Source organism: Mus pahari, chromosome 6 (genome assembly GCF_900095145.1).
Source record: "Mus pahari chromosome 6, PAHARI_EIJ_v1.1, whole genome shotgun sequence".
Lineage (NCBI taxonomy): Eukaryota > Metazoa > Chordata > Mammalia > Rodentia > Muridae > Mus > Mus pahari.
Window position 1 is genome coordinate 102,125,223 of NC_034595.1, and position 24,088 is coordinate 102,149,310.

General features: G+C 52.8%; 1 protein-coding gene and 1 long non-coding RNA gene across 3 annotated transcripts in view; one reads left to right on the forward strand and one right to left on the reverse strand.

The window, feature by feature from the left end:
* Positions 1–24,088, reverse strand: part of LOC110323791 (calmodulin-binding transcription activator 1) — a 229,194-nt gene that overhangs the window by 133,736 nt on the left and 71,370 nt on the right. The window lies entirely within an intron of this gene.
* On the forward strand, positions 791–8,152 carry LOC115064244. Of its 2 annotated transcripts, XR_003844074.1 has the most exons (5): positions 791–846; positions 5,766–5,991; positions 6,429–6,522; positions 7,013–7,142; positions 7,392–8,152. It is a non-coding gene; the product is annotated as an uncharacterized LOC115064244 (long non-coding RNA). The 2 variants fall into 2 exon arrangements; XR_003844073.1 differs by having other exon boundaries at positions 7,013–8,152.

A 24,088-nucleotide genomic window follows, 5' to 3' on the forward strand; every position in this document is an offset into this window, starting at 1 on the left:
TGTCGAGTGTCAGGAAAACAGCGTCTGACGGGCAAACATGATGTCTGATGACAGAACAGCCGATGGGGTGACCCGGCAGCTGGGCACCTGCCATGCTGCAGGGAATTTTTAAACATTAAAAAAAAAAAGAAAGAAAGAAAAAAAGAAAGAGACTCACTCTGGCTTAGAGAAGAGCAGAGCCTCCTCGCAGACCCCGTGCAGGCAGGCGCAGGTGTGAGGTGCAGAGAGAGGGGGCTGTCCTGAGAGTCCAGCCTGCTCTCTGGTGGGAAGTGACTCAGTGTAGCCCAGCCTGACAGGGGCCCAGCTGCTCTATGAGCCAACCCACATCCTGGCTCAGTAGAACCGACACTGCCTTCCCTTGTGACTTTCCAGGGAAGGTCATTCTAGAAATGACCGGGCAGGGCTCATGCTGAGGCCCAGCCTGTTCCCTGAGACCTCCTAGTCCAGCAGTGATAGGCTGGACCTGTGGCTGGCCGAGCCCTTGGGACCCTGGGGGGAGGGGTGTTTCTGGCCGTGTCGAAGCCACTTTCCAGCAGATGACAGGTTGTCGATAAGCTCACTACCTGCATTATTTAAGGAGAACAAGGTGAGCTTGCCTGCGCCCTTGAGCTCAGATCAAATTGATGGGCAGCACAGAAGCTACAGGCAATTAGATTGTTCCAAAGAGAAAGAAAGTCGGAGGGGACGGACGGGTGTGGGGCCTGCAGCGGGGCGGGGCTCTGGCCCTCTTCTCTGTGGGCAGAGGCCTTGAGCTCTGGCTTCTCTCTTGGCCTCTCATTAGCGCCACCAAGCCTTGGATCTCTGTAGAGGAAATTGGGTGTTCCATTTATATGCTTGTTTTAAGAGGTAAGACTGCCCCCCACCCCCACCCCAAAAGCTCTGCCCTGTTCTATGACCTGATCCCTCAGGGACATTTGTAGAATGCCTTCTTGCGCCCCCTGCCCTCCCTCCCTCACCTCTAACCGGCAGGTGATTGACTGTCACGTGCTTTTTGTTCTCTTACAGTCTGGCTCCTGAGAGTTTAATCAAAGGCAAGGCAGGGGAGTGTGTCCACTCCATCAGGCAGCAACAGCGAAGGCAGAGCGTGGGCCCCTGCGGCTCAGGCAGACCTAGGAAACGTTGGTTCACAGACTCTAAGTACGGAGGCTTAAAGGGAAGGTGGTCACATGTTGTCCCCAGCAGTTCAAGGACACGTCCTAAAGGCATAGGCTCTTTCTGAACACTGCCTGGGTGGAGGGCTTGCTGCCTCTCGACCCCCGTCTACCATCCAAGGCCAATGGGGCTGCTACAGAGTTCTTTCTTCAGGGGAATGCTACCTTCCAAAGATTAGACCAGGGGTTCAGTAACTTGTTCACCTGCACACCTGTCTGTGCATCTGTCCATCCATCTATCCCTCTGTCCACTCTCCTACTCAGGCCTTCATTCTCCCACCCATCTCTCTACCCAGGCACCCATCCACAACTCACTTATTGTCCATCACAAATATCCATCAACAAACCTGTCCATCAACATATCCTCCTACCCCTCTGTCCATCAACTCACTGACCCACCCACTGTCTTTGCAGCCGCTACCTACTAATCCTATCTGTCAGCCTGTCCCCCTGCTTATCCACCCACCCGTCCACACACCTGTCCTTCCAGCCACCCCCATACTTGCCCACTAATCCTCCCTTTCTTCTGGCTGTCCTCTGCCTGCTCATTCACGCGTCCACTCACCTATCCTTCCAGTTACCCACACACCCATCCTTCCTTCTACGTGTACACAGCCATGTAAACCCAGTCTCCTCCCCAGCCATTCCCAGAACCACAGTCCCCGCTAGTTGGCCCTGGCCATACCATGTAGCCAGGGTGTCCTTCATCCCTGAGGAAGCTGGTGGGACCCCGTGTCTTAGGGTCTGAAGAGCTTTTCCCCTACATCCCCAGGGAACAGGGAATGTCTGCCTGAAATTCAAAATGCACTCCCAAGCTTTTTTGCAGATTACAGGTTTTTTTTTTTTTTTTTTTTTCAGTATATGAAAAAGCGGCTCAGACAAGTCCCTAGTGGGCTCAGTTGGGAAGTTTTTTGGACACTTAAAATCACAGCCTGCAAATGCCAGGCATGCTGGAGGTAATTGTTCATGAAAATCAAAGGGAAGCCGATACAGCAGGTTTCTGGTATTTTATCAGCCGCAGACACAGGTTAGTTCTCATCACCCTGAGCCTCAAGAAAGATAAAACTGGAGCATTGATCTGAGCCTCTCCCATGAGGGTCCCGTGCTGGCAAACCAGTACCATCTCAAAGCAGACATTCCCTGGCTTGAAACAGCTACGTGTGGGGTGGCAGCTGCTGGCCTCAAATACTCCTCTAGAGAGACTGTGGTGGTTATGAACACCTGACACCCCTTCTGCTACTTCCCGCGGGTGCCCAACCTGCCAGGACTGGGAGGCCTGTCCAGGACCTCCTGTGTCTATGGCAACCGAGGCATCCCGTTCCCAAGCCAGGGACCAAGCGCTTTGCTTAAGTTACTTTGTGTGGTGGTAACCAGGCTCTTATGGGAGAGCTGCCCTTTGGTGAAGGCTTTCCCTAGAGATATAGCAAATGGGGGGTGGGGTGGGGGTGGGAGATGACAAACCAGGCAGGACAGGCCCTAGAGCCCACAGTGTCTTCGGAGGGCAGAGGACACCTGTTGCTGATCAACTGACAGAATCCATCCTTGGAAGGAATTCTTTGAAGAGAGTAGCATTTAGACCAGTGGACTGTGGGTAAGCAGCTGGCCCTCCTCCTTGTGAACAGGCCCCCAACCATCAACAGAAGGTCTAAAGACACGAACTGGAAGGAAACAGGAATCCCAGAAGCAGGCAGCCTTCCAGCTCTCCCAGGAACACCAGCTCTGTCCTCGGCACCCCAAAGGTTGGCCTGTCCTGGAAAATGCAGTTGTGTAGGCTCCACGGTCTAAGGAGCCAATTCCTTATACACTTCCTGTCTCCGTCCTCCTATTCCCCATCTCAGTCTCTCTCCCACCCGAGGAGCCCAGCCCAGAGTCAAGTGCCCTCTCTCTCCCTGTCTCTGAAGATCTTGGAGCCAGTCAACAACCAACCAAGCACCCACTGCTAATGGTTGAGTGCCTGTCTAGCACAGATCACAGAGCTAACGGCACACGCCTTCTCTCACAAGTCCTCAGGGATGTAAATGGAAGCTCTCAATGTCAAGCAACCTGCTCAAGGTCAATCGTAAGAAGACTGGACTCTAGGTTTATCTGAGGTCCCCTCCTGGAGCTGGGCTCTTGTCCTGGTATTTATTGGGAGGCCAAGGACGAGAAGGCCAGTGGCATCAGGAACGAGATGTTGGGGCAAGAGAGAGGGAACAATTACTGTGATAGAACACCATGACCAAAAGCAACCTTAGCAGGGGGAGGGAAGGGCTTACTTTATCTCACACTTCCAAGTAATAGTTCCTCACTTAAGGCAGGACCCCGGAGACAGGAACTGAGGCAGAGAAGAATGTTCCATATCATTTTGCTCCTGGTGGTTTGCTCAGCCTGTCTTCTTATAGCACCCGGTAAGACCAGCCTAGGGGATGTTACTGCCCACAGTGGGCTGGGTCCTTCCATATCAATCAAGAAAGCGCACCACAGGCAAATCTGGTGGGGGCATCTTCTCAGATGAGAATCCCCTTTCCCACATGACTCTAACTTTGTATTAAGTTTGTATACAAAATTAACCGAACAAAGCCATCTAGTCAGCACGGTTGTCAGCCAAGGCCAAAGGCTGATACCCGAGACCAGACCAGGCCTTCTAAGTCCTCAGGTTCACCAGGTTCCTGGGGTACCACAGCCTGCTCCGGAGACACTGGCTCTGTCTCTGTTGGGAGCTTTTGTGTCCTAAGCTTGTCACCTTGTCAGTCCCCTCCCATAGACAGAAGCGTGGAGGAGAGTGGGGAGGAAATGAAATCTAAAAAGCCATGTCAGTTTGAGTGATTCTCCAGCAGCTGACTGCCCCTCATTGCTCCAAGGAAGGCAATAAAGCCAGCGAGCCAATAACAGCAAACGGCATGAGGCTTGACAGATATGGCTGTCCCCAGCAGGTGATGGCCAATTCAACCAGGGCGAGAAATGAAAGTTGGGGCAAACTGGTCCATGAAATGAGTGACCCCGTGAAACCTCTCCCCCGGCCTAGTCCATCTGAGCAGTGGGCACCCGTCTGCCTCATGGGAGCAGGCTGGGCTACTCAGGTGGAGGGGGCCCACGGCACAGGTCGCGGAGTAGCCGTGGCAGGTGTTGTAGGGTCCCCGTGGGTGGGGAGGTGGGCATGTGCAATTAGCATCGGATGTTTGGGTGGATATCAAGCACAGGGGTGAGGGACCAATGAGTGTGAGGGGCTCTTCGTGCCAGTTTTCATGTAAACCCACGGCCTGGTTACACGCTTGGCTGGAGCAAAGCTGGACTTTCCGCACCTGGGTTGAGGGCAAGGCACTCGCATTGTTGTGAATGGGCAGGCATGGGTTGTGCAAGCCCCTTAGTTTCTCTGTAAGCTGGCTCACCTGACCCTATGCTCTGCCCTGCCTGCCCACTCTCAAGACAGGTACCAGGCCCTTACCAATGTCCTGACAACGTGGTAGCAGCCCAGGGCTGAGCTCAGCTCACTGCTTGGTGGTAGCAGCCTAAGTTAATCTCAGCTCAATGCTTGTTGCTGGGGCTTGGTGCCTAAGATGTGAGCAGGCACCTGATGCCGGCTCCCCAGTGCATATCAAGGCAGTTGGCCAGGTTTCTGGGGAAGTGACTTTGACCTTGTCTCTAATCCTCGTCCTCCTTGGAAGGCTGGGGGAGAAGGGAGGCAGGGAAGGAGCGTCTGTACAGGAGAAGACCCCACCGAGGTCAGTCTTCAGAGAGCACGTTCTCTCCGTGTCTGTGTAGGGCAGCAGCTCGGGTCTGCCTGACACTGACATCTCTTGTCTCTGAATCAACAACCACGGTGAGGGGCAGGGGAGATGGCTTGTTTGGTAAAGCTCATACTATGAAATCTCGAGAAACGGAGTCTGATCCCCAGCAACCATTTACTAAGCCAAATGTGTGCGCTTGTAATCCCAGCCCTGGGGGATCTCCGACCAGACAGCCCAACCCAACAAGTGAGCCCCCAGGTCCCAGTGTGAGAATCTGTTTCAAAGAGCCAAGGGGATGCTTCCCGAGGAATGATGCCCGAGTTGACTTCTGACCTTCACACGCCTGCGCACACAGAAAACCATGGGCGAGGCAGTGTGGTAGGGAGCCTCAGATTTGCACCATGGGAGCACTGAGACCCTTCTGAGCTCCAGTTGCCTGGGGACTTCCCACAGAACAGGCGCTCTCAGGGGCTGAGGTAGGCTAGGGTTCATGGCCCCTATGAGAATCTGTGTCTAGGTCTCTGCAGTAGGTCAAAGCCCCGGACTTACTTAGGATCCTGGGAGGCTACGTGCTCCCAGAGACACTGAGATGTCTGCCAGGCTGAGAGGTGAGGTGACAAGCCACCAGGACATCTCAATATGGGGGTTGTGAGGGGCAAGACACCCTGCAGGAGATGCTGAAAGCTTGTGAGTGACTCAGACCCCTCCGGCACTGCCACTGGGCAGGCTTTCTTTGGTCTCTCTGACTTTGAGATGAGGCTAGCCCTTCTTGGCTTCTTTCTTTCATGACAGAAGGTTTCCCTATGCAGCCCCAGGCTAGCCTCAAACTCGTGGTGATCCTCCTGCTTCAGACTCCTCAGTAGCCGGACTACAAGAATGAACCATCATGTCTGATCTCTTTTCTTAGCGTCTAGCTGCTCAGTCGAGACCTCAGCGTCTCCTTGTGCTAAGTGCAAGGAGTCCGGCACTTACTAGCTTCATGCCCAGTGTCTGGACTGGTGCCAGCCCACACCGAGCATCCCTAGAAACATCCAGACTTCTAAACACCAGCTGACAGCATGCCTCCGCAGTCGGCGGAGCCACGAGAGGAAACAGCTTCCCACCTCCTCGGATCCAAGAAGAACCAAATTAAGGTGCTAAGTTTATACATTAATTTTTTTTTTTTTTTGCTGCAGACAGGAATGGAAATAGCTTTCTAAAAGGTATTTTTAAAAACTGCTTTTCGGTGCTCCATTAAAAGGCTCTCCGCCTTGCCTTGGAGTCTCTGCATCTGCCAAAAATACTATGAAAATTGTTAAAACACAGTGTCTGTCGGCTCTAGCAGGCTTGCCAGCCAGCTCCAAATAGTCTAAAACCTGATCTCACATTCGATCCAAGAGGGAAGGCACACGGCTCACTCTGTCTAACGGTGATCCGAGAGCCTTGGAGAAGGGCCTCTCTGGGGTTGAGAGGTCAGCCCTGGATCCACTACCCAGTATTCTCTGCTCTCCTAACCCGAGGTGCTGGTGTCCTTATCTCCTGGGCGGTGGCCCCAACGGCTTCACCTGTGACTTCCCACTTCCCTTCCCAGGTCCTGATTTGTCCAGCCAACTCAAGTCCACAGAGTTCACATCCACCTGCACTGCCTACCCAGATGGCCGACACGCGCCTTGCTCCCACCGCAGGTCAGAGGACCCGTGATTTCTCTAGTCTGCGCCCTGTTTCCATCTCTCCGGTGTACACAGCCTTGCCAGCCCCCTAGTTCTCCAAGGCCACTGGTTACACTGGATCCCTCTTTTTCTAAAATGAGCCTGCCTGCCCCTAAGCAAGTCTGGTAAACCTCACCACTTAGCCCTCAGCCCCCTTTCCTCTGCTCCCGCTATGTCCTCCTGCCGAGACACTGTAGGACCTACTAGCTGCCACCTTGCCCCTTACAGCAAGAGAGAACTTTAAAAGCACATTTATCAGATCACCTCACTGCTGTGCTTAGAGTGTATCCAAATAAGACTGAGGCATTCTGGCCTGCCTTGGGGTGGGAGCTCCCTCAGGCTTCCCTTCCAGAGCCTTCCTGTGCTTGCCTGGCTCATCGACCAGTCCCCGGCTTGCTTGCTTTCTCCCGCCTTGCAGCCTGAGGACCTTGGAACTGACTGCTCCCTCTGGAACATTCTTCCCAAGGTTCCTACTGGCTGTTTCCGTGTGACTCAGTCCCAGTCCAGATGACACCCCTTTGCAGAGCACAGACCTCAAAGCTGGTGGCCTTTCTTGTCTATCTGTACACGGGCATCCTTCCCGGGAGATGTTCTGGGTAAGCTCTGGACCGGCCCGCACGTGCGCACCGGGAGCTCGTGACCCCTCCCTTGCTTCATTCTGAGAGTGGCTAGGGCTCTTGCTGAGCCACCTCTCGTTGTACTCAGACCCTGGTTAGAAGTCACCAGCCCAGTGTGGGGTAGGCCTGCTGGGTGGTACAGCGTGAAGGGTTTCAGGTGAAAGGTAGAGCAATTCCGACTCTGCTGCTTACACTCTGCGTGGCTTAGACACACCACTTATATTCCAGATGCCTGCTGCCCCTCCACACAGACCACAGCCTTGTCAAGAGCTAGTGACTATTAGGCTTCCTGGGTCACAGCACCTGATCTTGCTCCGGTTCTGATGTTCTTATACTGCCATGGATGAAAAGAGATAAGCCTTTGGGGGAAGAATTATAGCAAGTCTTCAATCCCAATGAAAAGGGCCTAAGAGATCTAGGAGTACACCATGGACCCCACATTTAGAAAACAGAGAAGTCCGCATCCAGTTTGATACAATACAATACAATACAATACAATACGATAAAATAAAATAAAATAAAAGCTACCAGGACATAGAACACCTGATCCTACACAAGCAAGATATACAAATGAGGCCTAGCCTATCCCACCAGGATGCTGGCCTTGCCTTGTGCCTGGAGCTGGTACCCACAGTGGCCCATTCCACAGGATGCTGGCCGTGCCTTGTGCCTGGAGCTGGTACCCACAGTGACCCATTCTACAGGATGCTGGCCGTGCCTTGTGCCTGGAGCTGGTACCCACAGTGGCCCATTCCACAGGATGCTGGCCGTGCCTTGTGCCTACAGTCGCACCTGTTCTTTCCCTCAGTGGCTCTATGCTACATTTTGGTTATGATGCAGTAATGTCTCCAGCCCAGGGACCTGCCACAAGGGTGGCACATGGCTATAGAGATATGATAAGATAAAAACAAGGACCGTGGCCATCCTATGAGCCAGGACAAAGAGGAATGCAGGAACGAACTTAAGGCTACAGAATGACCCACAGTAGCTGGAAGCCAGATGAGGCCGGGCCCATTGAGCCCTGAGACATGGGTGGACATGAAGGTCTTTCACCTGTCAGTGGAACCTTGGCTTGAGATCTGATTTGCTCAAACCATGAAGAGCTGATTATAAGTTTTAATTGTCTCTGGAAACTTTGAGGCCTTGGAGCCGAGTGAAAAGACTCCTTAAATGGTTCACAATAACGGTCTGTTAACACATTCCAGACCCAATTTATCCAAGAACTTGTTAAAATTCCCTCTGTGCAGCCAGCAAAGGAATGTGCTTTTGAAGTCATTTACTTACCAATAAATTACAATGCTCTGGAATCATTAGCAGCAAAGTAAATTGTTTTAATTGATCTGAACTTCGTTACGACCCAGGGACTCCGCTTCTGCGCAAATGCACTTTCTAAGGGTCTAAAATAACAAATGAATCTCTCTTGAATCCTGTCATCTTTAGATCTGTTCTTTCCCTCAGAGACCAGGAAAAGGGAGAGAATCAATGGTGGCAGTAGATATTGCTGCATGGCCCAGGGACTGCACAGAACACTGCATAGATATTACCGCCTGGTCCAGAGGCTGCACAGAACACTGCATACAGAAACACTGCATAGATAGATATTGCTCCATGGCCCAGGGGCTGCACAGAAACACTGTGCCGGGAGCTGGGTCTTCGTGGTGGGATGGTGGGGGAGGTGTGAACTTGAGAGCCATCCTGCGCTGATATCTCTCTGTCCCCAGTGTTGTCACAGGCCCTGTAATTGTTCACCCACAGGTTCATGTTTCCTGCAGATTCTGCAGGTGCTGTTTGCATGGCAATAAAAACACAAGCTAATTTACAGGTGAACAGGCTGGTGTGTGGCCTAACAATGGGGACATTTTAAAAATGTGTGTCAGGTGACTTAATAACTATCTATCTATCATCTATCTATCTATCTATCTATCTATCTATCTATCTATCTATCTATCTATCTATCTATCTATCTATCTATTTATTCGTGTTCTTTTTCTGTTTGGAGGGGCCACATATGTGTCACGGTATGAGTGTGGCGGTCAAAGGATAATTTGCAGGAGTCTCTCCTTCTACCACATGGGTCCCAGAGATTGAACTCAGGTTGTCGGGTTTGGCAGTAAGTGACTTTACCTTCTGAGCCATTTGGCTACCTTCATCAGGTGTCCTGAACACACACTGAGCTGGGTGTGACCTAGTAATATCAACCTATGCGTGTCCCCAATGGGCCTAAAACCACACATGTGTGCAGGAAGCCATCTCCCCAGCCCCGTCTGGATACGCTTTAAAGTCAGGTTTCGTGTGATGATGTTGAATTAGGAGCTGTTTCTAGGGAAGGCCCTGTGTGCTGAGCAGGGAGCCCCGTGAGAGTCACCTCCTCTTTCTCCTTTATACTGCTCTGAGCCTGACTTTCTGTGCCCAGTGACTCTGAGTGTGTACCACGGCGTTAGTCACCAAAACGGGGCCTTAAGAGGGACTGGACCTGTGTTATGGTTCCTTGGATCCATTTAGAATTAGCAATAGCAAGTTGATGTTTCCCATCAACATCATCAGGGTGGAACACTATTGTAGCTGATGACAGCTAGTGGACTAATAGATTATGCCATGGGTAAAGGTCACCTCCAACTGCTCTGCAAGTCACAGGCAGCAAGGCTAGAGATCTCATATTATGGTCTGCATGTGCAGATATCTGCCCAGGGGATGGCTTGCAGGGTAGTGGGGTTCCCTTGATTCTCCAGGGTTAGCAATGTTTAGGTCACATAGAGGCTGCAGGAGCAGAGATGTCCCAGTGTGTGTTCAAGCCCCTGCTGGCTCTCCACAGTTCATGGTGTTCTGCGTGCCCAGAACTCACTTCCCCTGACCACTTCTACAGGGCTGGGATTATATGGAGAAGAAGCTAGGCCCCGGGTATAGCGCTAGGCACAAATGCTGGGTGGGTTGTTTGTATTTTCAGGGAGGCAGCACTGGCTTATGCTCAATGAATGAAGCATTCTTACCTGGAGATGGTAAGCCAGAGACCCTTGGCACAGATACACAGGGTCAAGTAGAGACTCAGCGCTTGGCCCTCAAGTTCTTGTTTTTAGAGCATTTTCTATGGTCCCATCAAGCTGGGGGATATGAAGGACACACTGATCTCTTCCACATGCAGCCTTGCCCGGCACAGCCTGTAGGCGTGGGAGAGATCAAACACACTTGCCAGGACAGGACCTACATAGCCACGACAGCAGTGGAGGTTGAACAATGTCACAATAGTTTATCTTGGTGGCACTGAGGGAGAGGCCTCAGGGGACCTGTCCAGTTTACTAGGGGTGGGAGTGGGGCGATTTATATCTCAACCAACCCTTCCTGTTATTCCCAGAAGAACTGGAAATTTGAGGCAAGGTCTTCGGGGGCCCAACGTGAGGCGTTGCCTAGTCTTCCAATGGCCAATCCCACCAGAGCAGAGAACCTCCCAGCTAGAAAATAGAACCTGCAGGTGCTGAGCAGAATGGAGGGGGACTGTGAACACAGAGCTATGGGACACACTGCTGACACACCTCCAGTGACAACACTCTCACCAAGGGTCCCAAGTCTTCAAGTTCCCAGACGTCCCAAAGCCAATGTCTGCTTCTTATGATGTGAATGAAGTAAGAATGTTCTAGGACAGTGGGCCTGAGGCTCTGCCCAGACTCAGGGCAGGGAGGGGTCCTGCCTAAGTGGGTGCCAGGGGACTGTACTGGTTTTTGGTTGCAGCAATAAAGTACTTGGACAAAAAGCAAGTTTAAGGGGAAGGGGAAGAGGGTTCATGCTGGTGCATGGTTTGAGGGCCACAGGTCAAGGTGGCAGAGCTCAGAGTCACGTTGGTAGCAACAGGAAGCAGTATTTGAAGGCCAAGGTCAGGAAGTGGGGGCTCAGGTTGGGGGCATGTTTTCATCCGGTTTGTCCTTATCTTGCAGCCCTGGACCCAGCTCCTGCATCCAGGATAGGTCTTCCTACCTCCATTGGCCTACTGTAGAGCATCCCTCACAGGCACCCACATGACCTGTCTCCTAGGTGACTCTAGATCCCATCAATCTTATGATTAACCTCCACAGTATAGAACCTCTAGGAAGTCACACATCCTTTGGGCACCCTGTCCCTGTTAGCTCCAAGGAGCCCCAGCCCTTTCACAGGTGATAGCTCGGTCCAGCACTTCAAGGATGCGCATCCTGTCCCCTCCGTGAAGGGGAGGACTCCTCCCCCTCCCCTGGCCAAGCCCTAATCGCCCAAGGAGGCAGAATCAAATGTTAATGGGAAACACTTAACATGGGAAGGGAGTCTATTTCTCCTTAACTGTCTCTGGCTGCACAGGATCCCAGGGAGTTATTGAAGGTAAATTGCTTGGTTTTCAATTTTAAGCTGTACTTATCTGAGCTCGATCAGTCTTCCCTGATCGCGGCAGAAAATAATAAGTGCCCGGTACGGGGCTGCCCTGGTGCTCAATAACATGGCGATTGTATCCCCATTTCATTATGGAAGGCAGAGAGTGCTGGGTGCAAGTTTATTGATATGATAAATGGTTCCTCATATCCTTATCTGTGAAACTCCTGCCTGAAGACTGTGGGCCGGGGCTGGTCCCTACTGGAAGAGCCATGTTATTGGCATCCGTCTGTCTGGCCGTACCTGCTAGGGATAAACCTGGGATTACCCTGCTAGCGAGGGGGCGGCAGGGGGTCAGTGTGGCCAGGGAATACTCAGTCTTCCTGGTGTTGGGGCAGGTATGCTCGATGAGGCTTGCTATCCCAAGGGCTGGGATCTGCTGGATTCAAACTGTGTGCCCATCTTTCAATGCCTCTCTGAACTAAGGAGACAGTACTGGAAGTGGCTAGGCCGAGCCAACTGGTGTCCTATGGTCATGTTGGCCTCCGGGCCACTGGGGACAACTCCCATCAGACAGCGGGGAAGAGGCTGCTGGTTGTTCTGGGTTGTTCTGGGTTCCCAGATGGACTGTACTGGCCACGGTTGCCGGAGGACACTGCGGCCTGGGCTGGGTGCTTGCCCGGTGCCGTTCTGTGAGATCTGAGCCCCAGAGCCCAGGGCCGAGTTGATAGTCCTGCCTAGTCCTACTCTGCAGCGTGGAAGTTGCCACAAAGATTTGAGTGACTGAATGAACACCAGAAGCAGATCTCAGCAAGGCATCTGGAATCTGTTGCCCAGGGTAGAAGCCACCACCGTGCAGGCTTAGGAGGAGGCTGGGGCAGAACCGTTGTGTTCCCTTCCTGAACAACCATGGCTAGTTTTGGAGGTAAGGGCTTTTCTGTTTCCAGAGATGCCTTCCTTTGGGGTGATGGGCAACAGTGACTGTCATCTTGGGGTCCTCACACATTGGACCCGAGACATAGCAGCTGCCAAACATGACTGAGGTCTTTCAGAACCGAAGTGCACAGGATCCCTGAGGCCTCACCCCATTCCGAGGACTCATCTTTAAACCCTAATATGAAAATAAATGGGCGGGAGAGGCTCTGTCCTCAACCACGTAAACACGGAACAGCAATGCGTCTGCGGCACTCGGTCTGACACGGGAGCCGTGAGGCATTGCTCACCCAGATAAGTTTAATGCATAATTTAGAAACATCATCAAAACGGGAAGAAAGGGAAGAGGGCCCTAAATGACTCAGAAAGAGCTCCTGTGCTGAGCTCATGAGGAGAGAGCGGAGGGGAGGCTGTGGGCTCACCGTGGACGTACACCCCGCACTCGCCGTAATTGGATTGAGACGGATCCCTGAGCACAGCGCCTAGGCAGGACAGATGCACCCCTTCCGGAAGTGGGAAGCAGAGCCCTGCAAAAGTCAGCATCCAGGCATAACAGATGACACACTCGACCCTGGCGGGCCCCGAATTCTCTCCAGTAAATGTGGGGTATGCCATCTAGATTCCTTAGTGTCCTTCAGCCACCCTGGGCTGGAGGCTGCTTCCTTGACCTAGGTAGATGTGGGGCCCTGTGTCTGGATGAGCAGAGTGGTGGGGGAGGAGGACACGCTTAGGTGTTTGTGTCCCCTTTCTCCTGTAGCACTGGAAGTGGATGCGGGTGGCCCTTGCCAGGAAACTATTGACAATTTCCGAGCCAGGGGCTTTTCTGCTCTTCGTGATGCTTGTCTGGGAGCAAGGGACATCTCAGGGACAGGGACATCACAGAGTCGGCCTGATATATCAAAGACACTTTTGGTCAACAAGCTCCCCAGGGTACTATAATTTCCCCTTCATTAAAAGGGTGAAGCATTCCCAGGACAGGCAGCCAAGATGGCTTGGAAAAACTCGGTCCCATGAGCCAGAGACCCAGCATAGCACGGAGCTCTTGGAGTCCTGTTGTCTTTCTGTCTTATCTTTGAGACTCTGATGTCCCTGCCTACATCAGACACTTGGAGGATGGTGGGGTCTCCTCTATCAAGCTGGCCTGGAGTATTGGGACATGGTACTAGCCATGGGTACTGGGAGGGCAATGGGCCCAGGATGTGCACTGCCAGGCCACAGGCAAGGTCCAACCCACCCTGCCAATCTGCTGGTCCTGAGATTCAAATGGTCAGTTGGCCGTGCCAAGGGTCGGGCAGGTGCGACATTGGTGTGTGTGTGTGTGTGGGGGGGATGTTGGTTGGTGGTGATGTTGGTTGGCGGGGTTTGAAAGCTCTCAAACCATAGAATATGCCTGTGGTTGAGACTGGACCCTGTAGGATACAGCTGGCTCTTGTGGAGACTAAACAAGACCCCTTCCCCAAAAGAACGAGACTCAGGCAGGTGAGCTAGGCACAGTTCCCAATTTCTTGGGATTACTGACAATGCAAGCCATGTGCTTGCCTGCTTTAATGTAGATGCAAACATCCTTGGCTTCCCCCAAGATGTCTCTGTGGCAGAGTGGTACCCACACTCAGGATCCCTGGCTAAGAGAGAAGCTTCCTTCCTTGTGACATCAAACTCTTGACCCCTATTTCGGCTCCTTTTCCCTGGGCCCACCCATCTTTGAAATCTTGCCTTCCTGGGAACTGCCCCCTCTGACCTGTCTTCCAAATCCTTCAAGGTTTATGTGTCTGGGGTGCTGTGGGGCACAGGTGCTGACCGAAGGCTCAGCCTCAGGCTGGACCAGACTAGGGTGAAATGGACAAGGTCCTGGAGCCAGGGATCTTGGGATAATGAGAGGTGACTGACAGGCGGTACCTCCTGTTTCTAGGGGTGAACAACATCCCCTAGCCTTTATTCTATATGACCTAGACACCCTGGGGCACGACGCCTCCTCCTTCAAGGCTGTCTGCTTTTGGTCTGCGCAGCTCGCTGAATACCTGTACCTCTCTTGCCTACATTTGCATCAAGTCCTGTATCCCCTCAGCTCGGGTCCATTTGCAGCCCATCTCTTTGAGCATCTCCTGCAGATGTGCTGCCCTCCGGGACTTTTCCCAGTTGCCCCAGGGCCTTTGCACGGTCACTGTCTGTCCAGATTCGCAGTCCCTAGATAATGTTATGTCACTCAGGCATTTGCTTGGATGCCCCCTCAGCACAGAGTCCCTCTGTGTGGCCACTCTGCCTGAGCCCCCGTTACTCCTTTCTTGCCTCTGCTTTGTTATCACCACAGCATTTATCACGATCTGAAATTATATTACAGGCTCACAACCCAATTCCAAAATCCATAAAGCTCTGAAAAACCAAAAGCTTGTTCATAACTCATTTGATGGCGAAAACGTGACCTGAACGGATGCGAGGCTATTTATAGCTCGGGTTCATCCCTCTTCATGTGAATATTCATACATTTTTCTGTAGAAATATTAATGCGTTTGATTACGGGGTACTGCTCCACACCCCGCTGGGGACATTACATAATATATGGTCTGTGCACTGTATTAAGTCTCTGAGTGTTCCCGCTGGGTTTCTAGTCCTCAGCGTCCCAGGTCTTGTGGGCCAGACGGCTCTGCTGTGGGGGTGGTTCACACCTTAGCAGACCCTCTGGCCTCCAGCCTAAGATGCTTGCCAGCAATGTCCCCTTAGGTTGACATGGGATAATGTCTGAAGACATCAACAGGCCCTCAGTTAAGGTCCCCTGGCTTGAGCCCATCTGGCTTAAGGGTTTTCAAAAGAGGGACCTGGCCACTTCTGGTTTGGTTCCCTTCCCTGGCACATGGGCGACCTGAGTCTGTTTGTGCTGTGCCCTGCTGTGTCCCCAGCACGTGGTGACATTCATCAGGGTTTCCTTACTTGGTTGGGTCAAGGGCTCACTCCTTGCACCGAGACAGACATGAGTTCCCCCTTCTTCAAGTCCCCCACAGGCTGTATCCCTAGAGGCTCCCCTCTCTGTTCCTTTTGTGAGAATCCTGCTACCCTTGGCGGCTGACCTCTCTCTGTCTCCTGACACCCAATGGCCTGTTTCCTGCCCTGACTCATTTTCCACCAGCTCTAACCATTGCTCCCTCTGGTCAGTGGTGGAAAATCCCACATATTCTTGTGGGAATCAGGGTGGAACCCAGCGTTCCCCCACTCTTCCGACAGCCTCTTACTGCGGCTCCTGCGCCTGCCATCTCTCTCCCTCCCTCCTCATCTTTAGCAGTTTCTTCTTAGCTGCACACTACTGATGCCTAAAGAAACCAAGGATTTCATGCTGAGGGCGGTATCCCTCATGCTGAGGGCTTATCAGGATGTCCTCAGAGTCCCCTCCCTGCAGTGTCCTGAGGCCTCCCGGATGGATCACCTTTCTGGAATTATTCACACCCCCCAGGGGGGGGGCAATCCAGTCCCTTCATTCTGCCTCTGATCCCGTAAAGGCAGGGCTGACCTCAGACAGTGACGCTTTAGAGTGGGAACACTGACCTCCTCTCGGGAGATACTTCTTTATAAATAGCTAGATGCTTATCCATTGGCTAGAGGCATGTTATCCCTGACCCATCTGGTGAACTCACCCACCTTGGGAGCAAACCCAGGCATGCAGAGGACAGACACACACAGGGGAAGCAGGAGACAGTAGACCAGGAGCTGGGGAAGTTGATAAGATTTGATCCTGTTTACACCAGGAAGATCCGTTTCTGCCCACTGACATTTCAGCCTGTGTTTGCGTGCTGTGTTTGTGTTCGGTAGGGGAGGGTGTGGTGGTTTGAATGAGGAGTGTCTCCATAGGCTCGCGCATCTGAACAATGGGTCCCCATTTGGGGGCACTGTTTGGAAAGCTATGGAACCTTTGAAGGGTGAACCTCTTCTCCCTTCCAGTTCACTCTCAGCTTCCTGTGTCTGCCACCATGCCTACTGCTATACCTCCTTTGCCATAGGGCCTTGCCGTCCAGAACTAGAAGCCAAGACACGCACGCCCTTTTCCATACAAGGCTTTTGGTCCTGGTTTCATCACAGCAATGGAAGCGTGGCTGACACTGTGAGATTAACCTGTCTCGGGAAGCCTAGTATCGCAGAGGACAGTCGGTCCGAAAGACACCCCTTTCTTATCCCTCCCCAACGACTGCAGCCGGGGATCTGGGGCTCAGAGTACCAAGCCTGTTCCACTCCACACCCCACGCTGATTCCTGCGTGCTCAGGCCCCTTGCTGCCACACCCACAGGTTCCCACACAGTTCCGCTCTTCCCCGGGTGAACTATCATGTCAAAGGGGGATTCGAGCCTTACTGCCGAAGCCACGCTGGGCCGCTTTCTCCACCAAGGGTGAGCTGAACGGTTCTCCGTGGTCTCCTGTCCTTCACAGTCAGTTCCCATGGTCACCGAGGGGTATGCTCCAGGACAAGGTTACCCATGGGATCTGGGGATCTGTTATACCCAACTTCTTGGAGGAGACAAACAGGTGACCCTGGACATAGAGAAGGTATAGCCCCCAGAAAGTTCTGGAAGATAACTGCAGTGTCCACAGCAGAGGCCCCCATTTCTTTACTGCTCCTGGAAACACGGTCACTCTGATGGCTGTGTGACAGTTCCCAGCTTTCTTTGCATCAGGTATGGCTGCATGCCCGAACGCTGGCCAACAGGGTATGACAGTGATGCACCAAAGTTCTCAGGGCTGTTTTAAAAAGGGAGAGCTGTGCCACTCTTTCCTGGCAGCTGGGATGTCTCTATGACAGCTGGCACTGGGGCAGACATATTGGACCACAAGCAGCTGAAGCAGATGGTTAGAAGAAGATCCAGGGAGCCTGGCTCCCTTAGACATTGTCGGAGGCACCCAGCAAGCCCCTCCCTGGCCAGCTCTGTGGCAGCGAGAAAAATAGACCTTTAACCTTGGAACTTTTAGTTGTGTTAAAATTAGTATATATAATTGATAAGTGATTCCAACTCATGAGAATCTAGAGCTCAGGCAGATCTTGCCAAGGATAATTCCAGAAAGTTCTTTTATGGCTGCTCTGCAGTGTGCTGAGAGTGACTGAAGGTGGCGCAGCAGCGTCCTGGGAGCAGGGGCAGAGGGCAGGAAGAAATAGGCAGGTAGAAGGTTACTCTTCCTGAGAGACAGATGGGCCACTTAGGTCCGTAGTTCTCAACCTTCTTAATGCTGCAACCTTTCATACAGTTTCTCATTGCTACTTCGTAACTGTAAGTTTGTAATGTAAATATCTGATATGCGGGATGTCTGACATGTGACTCCTGGGAAAGGGTCACTTGACCCCCAAAGGGATTGTGACCCACAGGCCTGGGGTTCATTGGCTTAGGTGACGATGGCCCTTTCTGCCCTCTGAGGGCAGCTGCTTTGTGCCCTCATCGGTGATAACTACAGATTCCTACCACAGGAGGGCCCTATTCCCCTGGAGGCTGACTCGGGGCAGACACTGGCTGTTGGGGAGACAGAGCCAGCAGCATCAAAGTCACAGAAACAACTTTCAGGCGGTCCTCTAGGGACAAGTCCTTCCAGAAAGTGACCGCTTGGCTGGGGCGAGGAGGAAGCAGAGAGACGTCTGCCGGTGCTGGGTACTAAACTTGCCATGCCCTCTGCTGAGGCTTTATTTAACTCTGTAATCACTCTGTGAGAAACAGGAAGGGCTCCTGGTCTCCTGTGGCAGCCTGGGAAACTGAGGCACAACTCCCAGCAGGGCCCTTGGAGAGAAAGTAAAATGGAGCCATGTCAACCAGGAGGTGGTAGAATCCAGGGCCACAGCGGCAGGATGGTGCTGGCTTCTGCTGCCGGATTCCTGGCGGCAGTGGCTAGGGGCGAGGGGCCAGAGATCTAGAGCCCCTCTGGCCCCTGTCTATCTGGAGCCTTGTCTCTACAGTCCCAAGGGTCACTCACAACTGGTACGTTTTTCAGGGCTCACCCGTAACTGGCAGAGCCCAGTAGGCTGCCACACCTGCAGCTCTCGATGTCTGCCTTGGCCAGGCTTTCCTCGGGATTTCTGGCTGGCTATTGTTTCTGTATTTTCTCCAAATTAAAAACCCATCGCTGCCCCCTCCTAGGTAAAAAGAGTTACTTTTCGATTTGAATGTGTGGGAGGGTATCCCCAGGGAACCGAGTAATGAAGCCGCTAGTGCTCCTTGCAAAACAAATAGATAAATCAATGTTTCAATTTTCTCCATGTGTGCGAATGGCCACCGTTGCTTAGCAATCGGAAGAACATGACTGCCGGCCCCTCTGAGGTGGTAGTAAATGCACAGAAGTTGCTAGGGTCCTGAGCCACACCAGAGCTACAACTGCGTGAGCACCCTAAATGAGCACCCTCCAGGATGTGTGGGAGCCCGGGAAGGAGGCTGGAGACACTCCCAGAAACTGGCCCCCTTGCTTCCCAGTGCCCAAGGAGGCCTAGAGGGTGGAGTCCCCGGGTGCCAGCGTGAGGCTTTCCAGGCAGGTGAGGCCTTTGGGACACTATGGGCTGCTGGGTATGATGGGAGAAGGGACCTACTGTGCGGGATGCAGAGGCCTGTCTGGTACATCCGGTGCAGGATATAGAAGAAGGCAGCTGCTTCTGCCGGCCGAGCAGGGCCTCTGCTTTTCTGCTTTTGGATTCTCCAGGGCTCTCCAGCACCTTTGGCTCTGAGCCATCGACACGGTGTCTTGCCTTGGCTAGTTTTCCCAGCAGCCTCTTGGAGCTCATGGTTACCATGTGTGGATGAGGTAGAGGACACATGTCTCCCACACACCAGGGAGGCCTACTTGGATGAGGGTGTGGTAGGCAAAGGGTTGGCAAAGGTAGCTAGGGAAAAGATCGCCCCCCCCTCGAGAGACCTACCCCAAGTTCACCCTGAGCTAGCAGTCTGACCCAGACACTGTGGTGCCTGGGACCAGGAAGTTTCTCAGGCTGAGGGGTCCAGAGTCCTCAGGCCTGGAGGTTTAGGTGGCCTCATGATGGCTGACTGGGATGACCAGACGCCAGGGGAGCAGAGTCACAGGAAGTTGTTATAAGCCACTTCAGGACCTGCCTCTTCCTACACAGAGCAGGCTGGCCCCAGACTCAGGGAGTTAGCCTGGCTCCGCTTCCCCCACACTGGGATCAGAGACAGTGTCACCATGCCTGGCCTGGTCACTGGATTTCTGCCCATGTTCCCGTGTCACCCTAGGGTCTTCTGAGTTCCATCAGGAGCCTTGTTTGACCAGATTGACTCATGTGGGGAATCTGCCACTTGTTAGTGGGTAATCTGTCAGCTACCTGGCTCGTGGGGGAAGGACCATGAATGCTAATGTCCCTGAGACGTCTCATAGTGTGCTCTGCCTGAAGCACCAATTTTCCCCACCAGCCTCTTAGCTTACTTCTGACCCTTTCCCGGCCCACTACGCCTGAGACCCCACTCCATTTCTCTATCTTTCCAGTGCTCTTTCTGGAAGGTTCCTTCCTCTTCTCTACGACCCCTCCTCCAGCAACTCCCAAAGCCAGCCCAGACGTTCAACCACAGGTCCCTGGCTTGTCAGGAGGGAGGCCTCTACTCCTTGTGGACTGGACAGACAGACTCAGCTAGAAAACATCTCCAGCTCTCTCTGTTTCTACCCGGTGCCCCTCTCTGGTGTGCCCACAAGGCCTAGTACACCCCAGCTCCCTGCCCATGCCTAGCTCAGAGCAGGGGGTAGAGGTGGGCTGTGAGCTGGCTGAATGGGCCTAGCAAGCCCAAGGCAGATGAAGGCCCCCTTTCACAGTAGAGGCTACAGTTCATCCCTGAGACATTGCCCACTGACAAAGGAGACCCAAACTTACAAGTCCTTGGAGACTTCCTTCCACTCTGCCTGTTTCTGTGCCTTGAGGGCATATCCTTCCCTGAGCAGAGGAGAGACTGTACCTAAGACCACGCTCATGCCCTGTCTTGTCACAGCTGGCCAGGAGAGGGCGCCATGGTCTGTGTCACCAGAAGCAGAGATGGGGTGGCAAGACTGGTTGGGGAAGCCCAAGAAGCTCTCTGGGGCAAATCTAGCAGCAGCTACATCTGTGGCAGGTAGCTGCCTTGGGACCCTGACTGGGTCCTCTGAGATCACAGGGTGATGTCTCCCCTCTGTTCAGGTACTGAGCACATTTCCAGGGACCTCTCCTGGTTGCTGTAGCATACCCAGGGCAGGCTAGGGACGTCTGCCACACCAATGAATTGTCCAAAGGCTCCAGCTACCTTCCCTGTCCCTAGCTAAAGAGCATAAGAATTCAAATGCAGTTCAGGTGTCATGGAACATATCTGGCACCCCCCTGGCATAGTGTCTCCTAATTCTTGCCCCAGTCATGTTCTCTAACTGTCTCTACAGTGCTGGAGTATCTGGGTGACTTCTGATGCCAACGACAGCCCATAGGACGAGGGGGGTATTTCTGACATAGGGCACAGTGAGAGTCTGGAGTTGGATGACAGCCAAGGGGCTTTGTTCCTGAAACTCAAGTTCCTGGGACCGGCAGTCCAGGATGCTCTTTGTGACCTGGACATTGCCATGGAAAAGCTGCACACTGCTCAGGACCGGGCCAGGCCTTGCTTGTCCTGTGGCCACAAGCTACAGGACACATGGTGGGAACACATGGGCCCCTTCTGTAAGCTTGCAAGGATGATATCAACAGCTGTGGGGGGGAGGGGAAGAGAAGAAGGAAGAAGAGAGGAAGGGAGGGAGAAAGGAAGGAGGGAGAAAGGAAGGAGGGAGGGAGAAAGGACGGAGGGAGAAGGAAGGGAGGGAGGGAGGAGGGAAGAGGGAAGGAGGGAAATGAGAAGAAAGAGGAGAGGGGGAGGGAAGAAGAAAGGGAGGAAGTAATGAAGGATGGAAGCAGGGGAGGAAGGAAGGGAGGAGGGGAAGGGAGGAAAGAGAAGGGGAGGGGAGGAGAGCAGAGGGGAGAGGGGAGAGGAGAGAGGAGAGGAGACAGGAAAGGGAAGAAGCCGCCTCCAGGTCCCCGTAGGAACAGGACTTCTACTCTCAGGGTCAAATGTGCTTGGGAAATGTGTGTCAGCTTGCTTTCTGTCAAGTGTCAGCATTATGGGGACAGCGGGCGGGGCATGGGAACTCATCAGGCTGTCTCTCCCTGGATATCACCCTCGCATAATTCAGAATACTGCTTTTGTGGAACAGCATAAACTAGTGACTTGAAACAGCTTTGGATACAACTCGCTAGAACACAGGCTGGCAAACCATCACCCCAACTGAACGCTCATTTGCTTTATAAATAAGGCTTTACTGGCACAGAGCCAGTCCGTCTACCCAGCAACTGCGTCTCAGAGCTTTCCAGTCACAGTGGCATAACTGGGTGTCGCAAGGCAGAAAGCACTCTCTGTGTCTTTAAGGATGACATGGCGACATTTGGCTTTAGACCAAGGTCTTGGAAGAGCACGTTGAAGAAATGGAGTGTGGGAATGGAAAGTCAGTCCGACTGTACCATAGAAGTGTTGGAATGAGGACGGTAACTCGGTGAAGAGCATTCAGTTCATGTCTACAGTCGACACAAGTTCTCCCGGGCTTGATCCTTGAGGGCGCATCCTTCCCTGAGCAGAGGTGCTTCTCTGCAGAAGAGACCATACCTAAGACCATGCTCAAACCCTGCCTTGCCACAGCTGGCCAGGAGGGGGCGCCATGGTTTGTGTCTGTCACCAGAAGTAGCGATGGGGTGGTAAGACCGGCTGGAGAGGCCCAAGGAGATCTCTGGGGCAAATGTAGCAAAGAATCCTCACATAAACACAGCAGGGACACTTGTGATGCCTTAGCCATATATATAGCTCCACACACGGTGTATCTATGACTAGCCTCTGGGCTGTGGTCCTGGGCAGGCAGAGGGGAGAGGGCTGTGAGGACGCCCTCTGCAGGCCTCTCATGTCACAGTATTGTCCTAGGGCCACTGTGTCCCGGTCCCCTCCCTTCCAGCACTGGCAGGTGATGACCCCTCCCTCCGCCCATCCCCACTCTGGTGGATCCTGCTCACCGCAGCCAATCTGTGTCCTGACTGTCAGGACACAGGCACTGCTCCTCTGTCCCATAATGGCAGCTTCTGGCTTCCTCCGGGAGGGTATGCTGAGTGCCTTGTAAGCCACAGACGTTTATATTCTATGGCTCTTGTGTTGGGAAATTGAAGTGCTGGCCCATTTTGAGTTTGGTGAGAGCTCACTTCCTGGTTCAACAGTGCCTCGTGGAGGATATGAGGACTCCCTCAGGCCTCCCAAAATGGAATAAATCCCAACATGAGCCCTCCAACCTCCCAAAGACCCCCATCTCCAATACCATTGTGTTGGAGAGTTAGGATCCCAACATATGGGTTTGGGGGGAGGGGGATACAAACAGTCCACACAACAAGGCAATTAATATTGCCCTGTGTTCCAAGGCTAGCCGCTCTGTAGCCAGAGCTTCCCAGCCCTCCCCCATCTCCTAGTCTTTTGCTAAATGAAGTATCCAAAGAGGCAAGAACTGAAAAAAAATTAGAGGACATGATTATGAGAATTGAGTCATAAATATGCCTCCCCCCCAACTCCTGACACCTATACCAGTGACAGACATTGCTAATTGATCTCAGATTTCCTCTTTGAGTCAGAACTGAGATTTCCCCTTCATCGATGCTATAAAAGAGATGAGATTAAATGTCATGAGTTCTCTGGGATAGAAACAGAGGACTTGAAAGGGCAGGTGACAGGCCTTAAGTCATGAAGTGATTTAAGACAGGGCAGGCCTAGGTCTTCTCTCTCCTTCTCTCTGGCCTGGGGCTTTGCAATAGGTACATGCATGAACTCTGTATTCATATTCTAGAAATTAGTTTCTGCATCAAGCACTCGTGGGGAATGGAAATCTTTTAGGGGCCTATATATCCAGGATAAGGTCAGGTCTATCGACCTAGCTGTCCTCTTGGTGACTGTAATTTAGATACATGGAAAGTGCGAGGTATCTGTCCAGAGAACGGAACTGGGCCAGGGTAGAATAGAGGAAAAAAGGGCACGGCAGAACCTAGGCTCCTGTTTCTGGCCATCATGGGCTTGACTTCCCCTCACAGGGTCACGAGACTTAGGAAAGAATCGTCCTGGGGAATGCCAGGCAAGCACTTGGAATTGGCCATACCCAGGGCATAGTGTTTAATGAGAGCAACCTCTGGGCTCCTTGCTGTTTCCTGAGGCAGCAGGATGGCCTATGCTAGGGAGAGAGCAAGTGCAGAGGGCAGCAGATCCTGCTAGGGATGAGTCAGGAGACATGCGCAAAGCAGTGGTTCAGAGCTAGGCATGGCTGCCATTGAGACATGGCTGTGGTTGGGGTCTATACCATTACTGAACCCCACTTCTATTCTCCTGGGGGCCCTGGGGAGGGCTGGGGTGAGGTTCGGAGAAGCCGAGCCTGAAGGGTCTGGGGTTTGTAAGAGAAGAGGATCCGATGGTCGGATGAGAGCTGTGAGCCCATAACTCTTCTTCCCGTCTTAGCCATCTGACCCCTAGCCTCGCTCCATCTAAGCTCTGGAAGCCCAGGCTCTTTTTCCAGAGGCAGAGAGGTCTGAGGCTGGTCAAGAGGCTTAGAGAAGGACAGAGCTGAGGAGCAGTATAAACAGCCCTTCTTCTCCGGAAGATGACCCTGCTGATCCCCGAGTTAAAAATAGTGGCGTATTGATC